Source organism: Arvicanthis niloticus, chromosome 9 (assembly GCF_011762505.2).
Source record: "Arvicanthis niloticus isolate mArvNil1 chromosome 9, mArvNil1.pat.X, whole genome shotgun sequence".
In the NCBI taxonomy this organism is placed as follows: domain Eukaryota; kingdom Metazoa; phylum Chordata; class Mammalia; order Rodentia; family Muridae; genus Arvicanthis; species Arvicanthis niloticus.
In genome coordinates, this window is record NC_047666.1 from 737837 (window position 1) to 753669 (window position 15833).

The 15833-nt window shown below is 39.5% G+C and overlaps 1 pseudogene; it reads right to left on the minus strand.

The window, feature by feature from the left end:
• Positions 1-2708: 2708 nt before the first annotated feature.
• LOC117714938 (serine/threonine-protein phosphatase 6 catalytic subunit pseudogene) lies at positions 2709-3835 on the minus strand (annotated as a pseudogene).
• Between the last annotated feature and the right edge of the window lie 11998 nt (positions 3836-15833).

A 15833-nucleotide genomic window follows, 5' to 3' on the forward strand; every position in this document is an offset into this window, starting at 1 on the left:
GGAGGAAGAACTTGGGATTAGACAGTAGGCACTTGAGACTCGAGACAGGCAACTATTATTAGCCACTAGGCATTAGACATTAGACACTTGGAACTGGGAAAGAAACTAGCAACTGGAACTAGGATTGGGTGCTAGGAACTAGGGACTTGGAGAGAAGAAGAGAGACTGAAGTATAAATGGGATTGAATCACACTCTGTCTGGTCTCCATTCTTCAAGTCCTGAACTGGACACCTGAAAATGGGAAAACAAGTGAAATGTAAATAAAGAAAATATCCAATAAAAAAGGATAAATATAAAGAAATGCAAAAAGTAATATTAGCAATAGAGAAAAGCCAATTTTTGTTGTTTACAACAAAAGTACACAGGATTGAATGCACTTGTGTTTTAAAGGTGTGTCTTACAATGTGAATGAGGAATTTGGAGCTGCCACCCAATATGTGCAGACATGGAGGATGGATCAATGTGTGGTACAGATGTTTGAGAAGAACAGGTGTATAAAGAGTTGTCAGAACTGTGCTTCCTACCCGTTACAAGCTAGAAAGAGGCCAATGAGAAAGCTGCTTCTCTTGTACCCAGGTGAAAAAGCAGTTCTCACCAGTACCTGGAACTTGGTGCTGTGGTGGAGAAATAGAGCATCCTTCTAAAGAAGCCCTTACCTTCTACTTGCTTCATATCCCTTTATTCTCCTTCTTGTCACCCTCTTGCAATTGACTGACACTTGCCAGGTCACAGGGCTCTCCATTTCTTCACAAGTGTATCATCTTTTGTCCAAATCATATAAAATCTTTGCTTCTTTCCCAGGTCTTCACTCTACTTTGAATATCCCCATGGGCATTTAAAATTAGCACTTGAATGATTTCTGTTTTTTTTTTTTTTTTAAAAGTGTAAGTTAAAATGCAATCCTTGGTGTAGGCCATACTCCAATCTAAATGCTGTTCTTATATTGAGATGGACATGAAAGGCTATGTGACAGCCTAGGAAAGAGACTTCAGAAAAACTTAAACATGGCAATAACCCGATCCTGTAGTTTTAGCCTGCATAACTACAAGAATATAAATTTCTGTTGCTTAAGCATCCAGGCTGTAGAATTTTTTTATTTGTCAGCTGTAATAAACTAATTAATGCTCACAAGTTAAATACATATGTATAAAATAATTGAGTTATATTTTCTCTTATCTACATGTCAGTTTCCTCAATGCTATGAATTTCCCTAAAAGAGATAGTAGAGTTTACTTATGTCAGCATAAAATTTTAACTGTACAAAGAGAACACATAAATTTGATCTCATGGACAGCTTATGAAGGTGGTATTATGGTTCTACATTTCCATGAAGCAATTTTCTTCTCTAGCTAAGAGCATTTGAAAGGGTGCTGACTACAGCATTTATACAATTGCCTTTGGTCCAACAACCTTAATGAGAAACTGATGTCTGTGTTTTCATCTCCCCACTGCATGGTGTCTGCCTCTTTCAGAGTATTGCAGCACTCATTTGCTTCTGTACACTAGTAATAGCATGCTCTCAACAGTCACATTGCTGAGCAGGCTGTTATATTTGGTTTCTCATACTCTTCTTATTCTTTTTTAATTGTGATGTTTTTAATTCTTTGAGAATCTCATACAAGCACACAATGTATTTTAATCATATTCGCACATCCACTGCTTCTTCTTACTCCTCACTGGCACCTCTATCTTCTCCCTACAACTTCATGTTTTTTTTTAATTTTTTTTTATACCTGACTGATTACAATTTGTGTGTAGGTCCATACACTGGAACATAATCCACCTGCCACAAGCCTCACCCTCAAAGAAAACTCACTCTTCTTCCCCAGAGGTCATCAACTACTAGTAGCTCCTCAGCTGTCTGTGGAGACTTGTAACATCATGTCTGATCCATACTGGAATATTGATTGGCTTGATCCTGTGCATGTCTTCTGAATGAAACCACAGTAGCTGTGTGTTCTGAAGATAATAGTCCTGTCATGTCTAGAAGAAGGTGTGCAATTCCATAGAAGTGGAATTACAGTCTCTGGAACCTCTATGTCATCTGAAAGAACATTGCATGCTCTTAAACACTGAGCATCTTGCCAGCTTTCCTTTAATATATAGATATATTTGACCTTTAGGTAAATTTATTTTATATTCTTTCAAAACATAATCTCACAAAGGACAATGATGTTTACAGCTGGGGCAAATGCACATAAATCACTCATCTGAAGTTCATTCTGTCCCCCGGACAACTGTGCTGTAGACATTTCTTTTTCTTTTTCTTTCTTTTTTTTTTTTATGTATGTGAGTACACTGTTGCTGTCTTCAGACCCACCAGAAGAGGGCACTGGACCCCATTATAGATGGTTGTGAGCCACCATGTGGTTACTGGGAATTGAACTCAGGACCCCTAGAAGAACAGTCAGTGCTATTAACTGAGCCATCTCTCCAGCCCCTGACATTTCTTAAAACTTACCAAATTAAAAAAGAAGGCACAATGATACATAAGGAGGAGTATTAATTGTTAATTGGCTTTTTAAAAAGGAAATACTTCTGTCTTTCTGGAACAGCAACTACACAAGAGCTTACATGGGACAATATGAGAACTAAGACACTTCTTGAGAGTATTAAGATGAATCTTCTCACACATTTATAAGGTGAGATAAGTGAGTGATGGAATTTATAAAACAACATGGCTATCAAAATATAACAAACAATAAATTTAGACAATTAAAAATATTTTAAGAACAAGAGGCAGCATTTCAGCCACTAAATGCTCAATAAAATATATATTGTAGAGGGTGATACAAGAAGGTTGATGTAAAAGAGGGCAAAAAAATGGGCCACTGGGGTGGCAGATGACTCCATGGAAATATAGAATCATAGCTCTGGGAAGAATAACATGTACTGACCTTGGAACTGTCCTGAATAACTTTGGTTCTTTCATACTAATGTCTTGAAGACCATGATGGAAGTAATGTTAACAGTAGTTAGGAACAGACCACACTGTGACCAGATCCTTGTCAAATATTAACTTACATCCTCCATGCACAAGCTCATGTGCTCTGAAGATGAACTTTAAACAGTTGAAATAAACAAACTCATTTTCAACTTTTGTTTCAAAAAGCCACTCTTGCCTTCAGGACTGATTGCCCGAGTGTCTCTACATCTTCAGGTGCTGATTATATCAAGCCAAAGGCTCCTTTGTGAGGGATTTTCTGATTTGTTCAATGATTTGAGTTTGATCTAGTGTTTTCATACAAGGAGATAAACATCATGAACACACAAAGTCTGCTCATCAATTTAGTGCTGCTACTGTGACTATCAAAAACTTTGGTGCAGTATCTTCATGCATTAACATTTTCATGTTTGCTTTGGCATGCATCATAAAATCTACATACCCTATGTTATCTATTCACCCTCGTGATTTCCTATCAAAAATATAGTATGATTAGGCTATTTAGCCTTTAGTGCAAGAAAGTAAGTGAAAGACTCCAAACTGTAGTAACCTCTTTCTACACATTAACCCATAAATATGCAGTTTGTGTCAGGAATCTTAATTCTGGTTCTGAAGAGCTTTCCAGGATTATACATGTATGCCCATGTATATGCCCTACACTGTTGCTGGCATTGATAGTGGCTTGATAGTGAGGTCTTCCAAGAATGGATTACAAAATCACCTGGCTGCTTCAGGCGTTTCTCAGGAAGGCACCTCCTCTGCCATGCCATCTCTAGGTACTTGTCCAGATCCAGAAGTTCCAGTTTAGGAAGAACAAGCTGCAGCAGCACTAGGAGCAGAGGCAATAGGGACTGAAGCCCAAAGTCTCCTTTCACATTCTTAATTAGCATCTGCTGCCAAAGTCCAGGTAGGAAAGTTACAGACCTCCATGCATAAAAGGCCAAATTAAAGTTTTTATTAGCAGTCAATCAGAGCAAGCCACAGCCCCAATAAATTCTCCACCCTAAAGCTCAGGCTTCTTAAAGACAAAAACCACAATTCCATCTTTGTCAAATGTAGGTCAAGAGAACCTTGTAGCATTTGTGATACAGAAAGATACATTGTTTTGGTTATATATGGGCTATGGGCCACTATGCTCAAAGTTATGGAAAGTTCAGATATATCTAAGATAGATATGACTCTTTAGGAGTTTGGTGATGGAAAAAAACACCTATGCAAACACAAAATGGAGTCAGGGAAAAATTTGCACAAGATAACATTATCTTATTTACTTTTATGTATTATATATTATGTACTGCTTTCAGTAGAGCCTATGTATATATGTATGTGGTTATGTATGTCACTTCATTACTATCATTGCCAAGTGTTTTCCCACTTTCCATTAAAACTTACATGACTGCAGGATATAGTGCCATATAAATTTCGTCCTAATCTGCAGGGTGCAAAGGCAGATGGATCTCTGTCAGTTTTGGCTGCATGAAGCCTGGTCTATATAGTAAATAAATATCTAGTTATATATATGGACAGCCAGAACTATGTAGAGAGACCTCATCTCAAAATATAAAATATAAAATAAAACAAACTATAACATAAGCTTTAAGTCTAAAATAAAGGTAGTTCTGGGGTCTTGGAATATGACATTTTTTTTCTTATAAAACAACAATCACCCTGAAATGTACTTTTAGTTGTCCTTATATTGCTTATTTCTGTTTGCTTTTCATCTCTCTGAAAGCACTTAGGCCTTAAATACCCAAACTATTTTGTGTAAAGTAGGATTGTGAACCTCCACATCCTGTATAAAGTAGGATTGTGAGCCTCCACCTATCATGTGGAAGAGTGAGGAACAATTCATATGAATGCTGTGATTCTATAACTCTTGTGATGTTTTAATGTGTTCATTGAGAGAGACAAAGACACGAAGAGGGAGAGGGAGAGGGAGAGAGAGAGGGAGAGGGAGAGGGAGAGGGAGAGGGAGAGGGAGAGGGAGAGGGAGAGAGAGAGAGAGAGAGAGAGAGAGAGAGAGAGAGAGAGAGAGAGAGAGAGATTTCAAAGGGTTTCTGGTTAAAGCATTTTGGTACTTTTTTTTCTTAAATGCTTTTAACACCTGAGAATAACATCATATTAAGCCATCTTATAAATAAAGATAATTTAAGAGCCTACCAAGTATGTATTATAACCAGGTTTAACCAAGAGATTCAAAAGAGATTCCTCACTAATTAGAACTAGATATAAGAGGAATATAAATCATCTCTGAGGGTAAACTACACTCTTTCTTACTATGTTACACTGACACAACCTGGTTCATATAATTGAATGAATTCTAAATCTCCAATGAATTGTACAAAAATTGCTTTTAGTCAATGAACCAGATGGTTTGAAATTGTTATTTAAATTATACAGAGCCTTGACAGAAGAGAATATTGGCATGAACACAGAGCATGTAAAGAAGTTCACAGCCTCACAGATGCAAGCAAGACCTGGACACATAAGCCTTCATCACAAAACTACTACAAATTAGATGCCTGAAAATAATAAGCATTGGGAAGGATGTAAATGGATTAAATTAAAAATTTTGCTCAGTGCAGAAGAGCACACTGTCTGTAAATAGGAAGCAAGGATGTAAATACATTGAATTAAAAATTTTGCTCAATACAGAAGTAAGAGCACATTGTGTGTGAAAGATCATCCATTAGATGTGCATGCTGGACTGAACTCAGTGACTTTCAGAAACGCTTTTTAGGGTGGTTCACATAGAGTTCCACACTATACCATGCATGCCCTGAATACCCTCATTCTTCTCTATCATCACATAGAGTGACTATGGAGTAAGCAACTAAAATTGAAATGCTTTTTTCCAGTGTTTTATGATCTTTTCCATGTAACATTGATGGGACACCATTGTAGAAACTGGTCATTTGAGCCAAAGAGCCAAATCAGGTATGCCTGCTTGCAAGGGACCATCGCCAGAGTGCCTGTTACTACTGACATGATCCCAGAAGAGGAGTAGACAGGGACAGGCATTGAACCCCCTACCTGAGCTTCTAGAAGCTCTGACCAGGTCCTTCGAAGTCATTTTTATGCAGTGGAGTTCTGCCCTAACAAGTGAATTCTGAGTTTATCTAGAGATGTGTGAAAGTTAGTTATGAGGGTAACCTATGCAGCAAAGGAGAAGTAATCATTCAAGCCAGGGGAAGACATTCTCATAAACTGAAGAAATTTTACTCTGGTTTGGGGATATGCCGAGACAAGAGACATTGTCTCCTCAGGAAAGGAATTAGTTATCATAATAGGCACTAAGCAGAGTTTGAAATCATGATTGACAGCAGAAGTTTTACCAAATAACTATCTACTGTGGTTTCATCTGACCATCTAAAGCAGTGTTTTTAACTATTTCCCCTTTGACTAGCACTAATTATGTGTGAAGCATAAATAAAATGAAAGAGGCTCTTGAGAACTGATTGTAGAAATGGTTTGCCAAGATGTAAATACCTCTGCTACTCCCCCAACATAGAGGATCTTAGACACAGGGAGCTAATTCTAAGTGACTTGAGGAAAAAAGCATTTAAGGACTGGGGCACTAATTATAACAGTGACTTTATCCCTTCCTTCCTTTCTTCCTCCCTCCCTTCCTTCCTTCTTTCCTTCTTTCCTTCCTTCCTTCCTTCCTTTTCTCTTCTCCCATTTCTTCCCCCTCTTCCTTTCTTCCTCCTTCCGCTCTTTCTTCCCTTTTCCCTTCCCTCTTTGTCCCTCTTTCCTTGTTTCCTCCCTTCTTTTTTCCCTTTCTTCCTCTGAACAGAGAGCAGAATCAAACTTTGGAACTAGAAAACCACACTTTAAACAGGTGTGTGCACATGATATTAATTATTTAATGCATCAAAACTGAAGCCTCAGCATACCAGCAACTGGGGGTGAGCAGGTTGGCACCCCTCCTTGAGTATTTATCACTGCTCGTATGATTTCTTGGGCTTTGCCTCATGTTCACTATGACTTTATTCTGCTCTGTGACTCTGGTCATCAAAGTCGTCTGGGTTACTCTGATGTAGCCATATGTCAGTTAGTATGTTTCTTCCCAAACAGTGATCAGTCACATGCCGACTGTCAGGCACTATGATTAAAGCCAAGTAGACTATTTTGAGAAGCTTCTCCCAGAAACCCTGACACTGTACTTTGTACTAGGCAGTAGCTCTATGGGAATAGAAACCTAAATCAAAGATGAAAGAGAGGGATTTAAAGCATGGTGTGGTGGCAAACACCCTTAATCCTCAGGCAGATTTCAATGAGCTCAAGGCCAGCCAAGGTTTCAGAGTAAGACTCTGAAATTTTTGGTTTTGTTTTTTTAAGTGGGGTAGGTGGGGGTGGGGTTACTAAATCAAAGGAACTAAGCAAAGAATTACAACTTTAAGAATTGGAAGATTAGTTGGTTTTGTTTTCTAACTGACACAGAAAATAAACTGATTAAAAAATGGCTTCAGAATTAGGAAAAAAATATTTCAAGCTACAAACTGAGATAAGAAGGGGAACATTGTAAAGTGTAAAACATACAGCATGCAGCAACCTTGGTCAAATAATCTGCAAAGATAGATTTAACATCTAGTCAGCTGAAATAAGCAAGGAAACACAAGACACACACACATACACATACACACATACACACACCTAAATGACGAGGTTAATTACTCTAACTCATACTTTCTGTGTCTGAAGAAATTTCAATCACAGCCTCAGTCATTTGAAAGAAGAAAGGAAAGAGCATTTGCTGTTTCTACAACAGTAACAGCAACAAAAGGACATACTTTATCAGGTATTAACATGTATAAAAACAAAATGAGAAAACCTGTTCTTTTTTTCCTTCTAGCCCGTGAAACCACATTAGTTTGTATTTTTTATATCTCATATGTGTCTTCCATCTAAGACACATTTGTCTTTTTGCATTATATGCTTAGCAGAGTATGAAAGCAGGTAAGCTTTGTGTGTAACCAGAAGGCCATATCATTGAAGATTCCTGTCCAGAGATATGAGCTGGACTTCAGACACAGGATGGACACGCCCAGAGAGTTACTCCTACGGTGCTCTGAGTACTGATGAAGGTAGTTTCCCAGAATTCCCAAAAAAGGTGTTCCATCAACACCCAGAGCTATGTGGAAAAAGAGGGTGGAGATTAAGGATGGCCTTGAACCAAACTAGTAATAAATACTTCTTTATTATACTTGGTTCATCTTTTCTTTCTCAGCAATGGGTGAGTTTGAAAGTGTAATCATCTCCTAAATTTGTTACTATTTTGTCACTGAAACATTTTAAATCTACTATTATGTGTCAGCAAGTATAACCTGACTTCTCATTACCCTTGAAATTTATTAAGAACTTAAACTTATTCTACAGTTACAGATAAGTAAAAGTCTTTGCTTAAATTAATGGAGAGTTTCAGGTTTCATCTACTCATTTGATCTCAAGCCTATACCTATTCTTCTCTGAAACTTAACTCTTTGTACAACATACATGTGTGAAGTATACCCAGAGAGACTCATCCAGGAAGGCTATGGAGGTAAGGGAGGTACATATGAAGCAATATAACAGGCTGCTCTGATCCATGGGATTTTCTATGTGAAGAGAATTCCTGAAAAGAAGTTGTGTCTTCAAAGACCGATTCAAACTGTAGCAATGTGGAGAGTTTGGACCTTAACTTAGTCTTGTTTTTAGCTCCCTTACTAGCCTCAACTTGACCTCCTTGGAGTTGGAACTAACATTCTATGATTCATTGATAAAAACATTTTGAAATCTACTATTTTAGTAGACTTCTTACACCAACTCAGAAGCCACCAAAATCAGCAGATAACATCTGAACCCTAGGAAGGGATTCCTTTGATTTGCTGTAACCTACCTCTGATGTTCTCAGAAAAATATTTTTAAATGCTTGATGTATGACTTTATTCTGCCATTCCACAACTAGCTTCATGTTTTCTGGGCCAAGATCACTAATTTGGCTCCCAAATAATCTTTTATTGCCTTTGAGGAGAGAGCTGTGTGTTTTTGCATCAACAGTATATCACAGTGGAGGTGGGAGGAATCCAAAACTTTACACTTTACACAGGAGGAATTACCTGAATGAAAATGAGGTATCTGCATGGACTTATTGAATCCAGGCCCATCTTTCTTCAGGTGGGTTGTGTGAATTCTTTCCAGGGATCCAGACTTTTCTTGTTTTGGTCAACAGTCCATTTGTTTGTTCTTTGCTAGTTCATTAAGAATCCTAATTTTATAAATACATTTTGAGTCCTCTTTCAACTTATTTGATTTAAGATATCTAATTTGCTTGCTTGCTTTGAAAAGATCCAGGTCTCAACTTTGGTTGTGTTTGGTTTTCTCTCTGGTCTCAAAACATTTTGGATTCTGACTTTAGCTTGTTTTTAGTATTTCATATGCTTTTAGACCTCTGGAAGCATTTTGGTTTCTATTATTTGTTTTGGTTTTCTTTGCCTTTGAAAGAGTTTCATTTTTACCATTTGACCTTTGTCTCCTGACTCTCTGTCTCAAATATTTAACTCTTCCTCTATGGGGAAACACAGGTCGTAGGGTAATGTAGCTCCAATTTTCCTGAGACGTGGTCACTGAAATTCAACCTTATAATAAACTATCCCTTACTCCTTTTGAAATGAGAGCTGTGCTTTGTGTCAACACTCACTGATATAGGGTTGTGGGCCCCTTGAGTCTGCTCTGCCACAGACCACAGCCACTTGGGAAGGCAGAACTCTGGGAGTTTGACTGCACTTTTCTCATGCCCTGCTAAGGGGGTGCTTGGCTGTAGGGAAACACTGAGGCACTGCTCAGGGTGGGAAAGCATGGAAGAGGTGAGAACAAAGTGGGGGCCTACAGGTTGGCTCTAGCCTAGGGTGTGTGTGGGGGGGGTAGTGGAGCTCCAACTGATCCCATGGTGATTGTCTTTGGTTTGCTTGATGGCTGCAGCAGCTTGGTGGTAGGTGTGGCTGGGAGTGCAGAGAGACCTTCTGTGGGAGACTAGAAAGCACCTCTATAGATAAAGACTTTTTACATGGCTCCTCACAGCGGATCTCAAATAAAAAAGGCAGTCCATGCTTTAAGGCATTTATTTTCATGATGGAAATTGGATGTGTAAAACCATATCCCACTTCTCAAGGTGGGCTTGAGATTAAATACCTTTTGTAGGGAGGAATATCTAGGAAGGAAAGCTTATTGGTTATGCCCTTCATGGCTCTCGGTACCTCATTAGCATGGAGACCTCTGTCTTGAGCCTATGTGACCACAGGTCATGTCTCTTTTCCTATTGTCTTGTTCTGAGATATTAGAGATGTCTCATCTACATGTGGAAGGGCATTGCCCTTACATGACTGATGACCATAAATCTATGAGGAGCTGTGACTACCTGACAGGGGCCTGGTTCAGGGGACCAGGTGAAGCTCCTACCTTCCCTTCAGTGTCTCCAGGGCTTCAAAGCCTTTAGCTTAACAAAGGACTAGGCTATGTCTCATGGTCCAGTGCCCTACACACTGACACATCATTCTGCAATGCCCATCCTTCATACACAGTCCTCACTTCTACTCTTTTTCCTGCTCCCCATCAACTCAAATTCAGTCACTTGAGTTATTTTGGTTTTCTTTCCAGATCACAGTGCTTATATGTGCTTCAACAGAGAACGATCTAAAGAATTTAGTCAGCAAAAGCCACTAAACTGCAGTGGAAATTACTGACCTATCCTCCTATGCAAAGGGCTAAATAAAAAAATAAATTAAAAAAAAAGCTAAATAAACTTAGCTAGTTTATTCTTTGCAGACACTATATCAAGTCACCAAAATTGCCTTCCTGGATTGTATGTTACTTACCCAGGTCATTATACCTTTGCTATGTGCCTTCAAGTGTTAGCCATCTTCAAGAACTGGCTCAAAAAGAGAGTTTTCTTAAGAATATTAAAGGTCAGGCTGCCATTCTGTGGCTATCTCCCATCTCATATCTCATGAATGATTGAAGATTGAGCTTTTTTACTAAAATTTATTAGCTCTGATGCTCTATCTAGGCCCATAGTTGCCTCTGAAATCAAGAGTTGATGGTGTCATTGCTATGTTAGAGCTGAGCTCTTATGTCTACTGAATCTGCTGGTATGTCTATAGACTAAATCATGTGCTACACCCAAATTTGTGTATTAAAATTTCCACAGAAAGAAAAGGTTCTCACTAAATGAATAAAAGACATGATTTATTCCGGATCAAATTATGTTGGCCATGGCATGGAAACATAGATTTATGTGTTCCAAAATACAGTGCTCCAACACAAATACATTTTCATGTAATTGTTATAACAGAACAAAGAAAGTTATAAATCAAAGCCTTTAATATATATATATATATATATATATATATATATATATATATATATATATTGGTGGAAACTTTCTCTACCATGGGAACACTACACTATCTCATCTATGAGCTTCAGAGACCATCTGATAGTCTTCTTGATCCTTCCATTAGTGGATAATAATCTTTTGTCAAGTATTACACTTCAAATGTTTTTATCTATCAGGTTTGGCACAGAGGTGGGTTTAAAAAATAGCTCTTTGAGGGACAAAAGATAGCCTGAGAAAACCTGTAATTAGGTTCTAAGACCTGTAACATTTGAATCTCTCCACAGTCATTGACATTTTAATACACCACCCTTTGTAGACACAGCTCTTCTTTTGGAAATTCTTGTATAGGCAGAAAGTGCTTCTGTTTGGTGATTTTTATCAGCACTGTGTTTTCCTTATGAAGGATACTAGAGAATTCCTTCAAAATGTGAAGACAGTAGAACATTTCCATCAGCGAATCATGAAGCATCTCTCCTCAGACCCACCAAGGAACCTTGGACATCTAGCTGCCAGAGCTATGGAAAATAAAGTTTGTTGGTCCCTTGTTCTGGAGGGTGTCCCACGACAATCTCCCAGCTGTCTCTCCACGCTGAGCTGGTTCAGGCCTGGGCTGGGCCAATAAGAAGCCGGCTAGCTGGCAAGGAGGTAGCTTACTGTCCCAGATGGGTTCTGGGAGAGCAGATCTCTCCCCAAGTGTTACAGCTCTTGTGACAGAAACTCTCAGACACCAGGATGATTCTTGAGTGCTTTACTTCCCCTATATAGAGCCCTTATATACAGTTTTGGGGTGGGTTAGGGTCTGGCAGCAGATAATGCCTATTGGCTTGGTCTGAGAGCTTGGAGATACCTCATCTGCATGTGGGAGAGCCTGAGGGACTGTTCCTCGTGATTGGTGGTCATAAACCTGTCTGTGGGAGGCGTTGTTGGAGGACTGAAACTAAATGAAAAGAACTAGGGCCTGGGAGCAAAGCTGAACTCCTGCCGTCCAATAAAAGTTCTGGGGTTCGAAACTCATGCTTGACCAAGCACCCAGCTGCTTCTCACAGCCTACCGCCCCACAAAAGTTCAGTTGTTTGTCTAGGATATTCTGTTTCAGTTGCTCAGATGGACTGAAATACCCACACACATCTTTTCTATTTGATTATTAATCTAGAAACTTAGGCTGCTTTCTATTAGAATTTCTACAGCAGTTTATTCATTGTAAGTTAAATATAATAAACAACATAAAGTAATGTTACTTGAAACAGAAGTGGGAAAGATGACTAATGCAGAGGGACCTCAAGAACTCACAGAAGAGTTGTATGGAAGCCAGGTGGTAGTGACACATGCCTTTATTCCCAGCACTAGGGAGACAGATTCAGGAGGATCTCTATGAGTTCAAATCAAGCCTGGTCTAGAGAACTAGTTCTAGGATAGTCAAGGCTACTCAAAGAAACTGAGTCTCAAAAAAATGTATAGAGTGAAGTAATCAAGCCAAGTGATGTGATAGTTTTGTAAAGCACAATATGGTGTGGTAAAGAGGATGCCTCAGAGGGCCCTCGTTGAGGCATCCCTTTCCCCTGAGGTACAGTCATAAGATGGGAGTTTATTTAGGAGCATGGAAAGGGAAGTTGAGAAAAGAGTAGAGGCAGAGAAAGAATGGGGTAGAGATTGACAAGGACAGAGTGAGAGAGGGAGAGAGAGAGAGAAGAAAGGAAGAGGTACAGAGAGGGAGGGAGGGGAAAGAGGAAGAGGGAAAATGAAGGGGAGGGGAGGAGAAGAGGAAATGGAGGAAGAAGGAGAGGGGGAAGGAGGGAGCAGAAAAAGGGGGGAGTGAGGAGAAGAGGCCTGCTAGGGACACAAAGAGAGAGGCAGGAGTAGGAAGAAGGGAGAGGTGGGTCAGAGAGAGTGGGAAGAGAGGCCAAACAGTCCTTTTTATAGCAAGCCAGGCTTACCTGGCTATTGCTAGGTAACTATTGGGCAGAGCCTAGAAGGGATGCTAACATACTAGCACAAACAATCTTAACACTTGAGAATGGAATGCTATTTGGAACAGATGGGCAGTCTTCATCTAGAAGTCAAACTTGAAGCTGCAGTTGAATAACACAAAATTGTTGAGAAAGTTGAAAGACATTTCTAGAGTCAATGTGCAGAATAGAATTTAAATTCATTGTTGAGTCTTTAGTAGTTCAGAGTTACACTTTTATTACTGTCTAGGGGTTTTGATGGGATATGCTATCTCAGGCAGGTAATGAATTAAAAAGCAAAAAAAAAAAATCTTGAGCTTGACAAGTAGCAGCATTAAGCACAGCAGACAGCAGCAGTCAGCAGTAGCTGAAGAAGGCAAGGAAACACATGCATATAGCAAGCACTCAAAGAAAAATACCATTTGCCAAGCAGGGGAGAGACTTAAGAAAACAAAACAAAACAAAAACCAAAAAAAACCCAAAAACCTCCAGACTTCTTTAGAGCACTGGGTTTTCTTTTTAAGTCTCTGAAGGGTCTTACTCCTGTACATTTGAAGACCCCCATACTCGGGAGACCCTTCCTCAAGTCTCAGGAAATCACGACCACCCAAAGATCACAAGAAACCATACCTGGATGCAATCAGCAGAGGTTTATTAGGGAAAAGAGCTGGCAGCCAGCGGTCTGACCACCTTTTAAAGAGAAAACCCACAAACCAGGGGAGTGGGGCGGGGGGGGGGGGAGGGGGTGGTGAGGGGTTGCCAAGGATACATAACATAAGAATAGTGAAACATTCCAGAGAAACCCTCCATGAAAGGTTAATGGCCATGGAAATTACTCAGTACTATCATTTTCTCAAAAATGTGGTCTTACCAAGTCACTGTCCCTTATACCGTCATTACAAACCATTTCTCACTTCCTCCAGTCACAGCCCCACCTAGATGGCTTGTATCTTTTATGGTCAGGAATGCGTCTTCCTGCTTCAGCCCCCCCCTTACACACACACACACACACACACACACACACACACACACACACACACGTGGGCTCGTTGCCTGAGGCTTGAGAAATGTAATCCAGCAAGTGTCCTCTGATTCAGAGGCATTGTCCTTCCCCGGAATGTGAAGGCCTGAAATCTTATTTTCAGTTCCTTGTTCTGGAATCTGCACTTTCCCTGCTCAGGTCTAAGGTGAAAAATCTACACATATTTCTTAAAATGGCCTTTATAATTTTTCACTCTGTACATTAGTGTTGGTCAGTTTGAAGGAAGTTCTGCAGGTTGATTAGCCTAAATGTGCAAACATGTCCTAGTCAGGCCTAAAACTTGTTGGACCAGTTCAAGGCAGGAAGTGGTTGGTGGTGGGGAGCTACTTGTAGGAGAAAAGCAAACAAGCACCCCTCCCCCCCCCCCCAGGCCTCTATCTTATGCTGGCAAGCTTTGTCTCAGGTAATTAGGATGTGGGGAAAGCTGCCAGCTTGGAAATTCACCATCTTTATAACCTATTCATAACTCCTCTTCCTATCTATCTGCCTACCAGAGAATCTGTCTAACTCCTGGTCCCTCACTATAGGAGTTTTACTTCATTGGTTACAAAGCCTCAAGATTTTGTATTTCCTGTTGACTGAAGAGGGAAGAGAAGATAAGATAAATGCCTACTTATGAAGGTTAGGAACACTCTAATAGACTATTTGAAAAGTGATTCCCAGAGGACATTGGTCCTGAAAGGCATTTTGGGTTTTTTTGTTTGTTTGGTTGTTTGTTTGGTTGGTTGGTTGTTATTTTTCACAGCAGGTTTACATCTGGCATTTGGTCAATCACTCATTAAATATTAATTAGCATTATTTATGCAATTTTAATGTCTTTTTACCATTTTAATGTGGAAACTGAAGGCAATGAGATCTTCGTAAACCTGTGAGGTTCTCATAGCAAGTGAAGATTAGATTGTCTATTCATTTCTTTCCTTCTTCCTTTTACTTTAAGCTTGAGACACAGTGAATGTAATACAAAAAAATAAAAACTGTACTTCTCTGCATCAAGTTTTCTCATAATTACAAACATGGATAATTTCTATTAGTGTAAGAGAAATGACTGTATGACTTAACAATTCTGAGTCCATAATTTCAAATTTCTAAAGATAAATGTTTTCAAATAATATAAACTTGAGACTCAGTGGATTTTACAAATGAAAGATTAAGAAGAGATAAACAATGGTAGTAAAAGAGCCCCAAAGGGAGATCCCCACTCAAGTCTCAGGATGTGAAGACCCCCATACTCGGGAGACCCTTCCTCAAGCCTCCGGAATCGCGACCACCCAAAAATCACAAGAAACCATACCTGGATGCAATCAGCAGAGGTTTATTAGGGGAGGAGCCGGCGGTCAAAAACGACATGCTCTTTAGCTCCAAGAGCAGGGTTTTTGGCCACGTGTGGTGGGTTAAAGGGTCTTTTATAGCATGGGGTGGGGGGAGGAAGGCATTTTCGCGCGCTTACACATGATTGGATATTTCAAACATCAGCAACTTGCAGAACTGGCAGAACTTGTAGAAACTCGGACCTCCCAGAAAAGGGA